The sequence below is a fragment of the Haplochromis burtoni genome, unplaced genomic scaffold (assembly GCF_018398535.1).
Source record: "Haplochromis burtoni strain Fernald_Lab_line unplaced genomic scaffold, NCSU_Asbu1 Contig_118, whole genome shotgun sequence".
Taxonomy (NCBI): Eukaryota; Metazoa; Chordata; class Actinopteri; order Cichliformes; family Cichlidae; genus Haplochromis; species Haplochromis burtoni.
The window spans coordinates 923,617-923,914 of record NW_024582479.1 but is presented as its reverse complement, the minus strand read 5'-3'; positions in this window follow the sequence as shown (position 1 = coordinate 923,914).

Here is a 298-nt window from a genome sequence, read left to right as displayed (position 1 = left end):
CCTGCTATACTCATCGCTGTCGTTGCTTGTCATCAGACTGTCAGCGCTCAGCGTGCATCAGAAGATAATGTCACTAATTTTACAAAGAAGGGAACTAAAGACAGAAAAGAAGCTCTCTGTGTTAATGAGACAGATTTTAGAAAACAACTTTGTCAGAACAAAAGAAGAAGTCCTATTTTAGAAAAGAGAAATTTCAGCAAGATGAAACCGTGTACAGACAACAGGTAAACAATTTTGGTCATAATAACTGTTTTATTTTTGATGTCTTTTGAGTAAGAAGGCATTAAACAACATATAG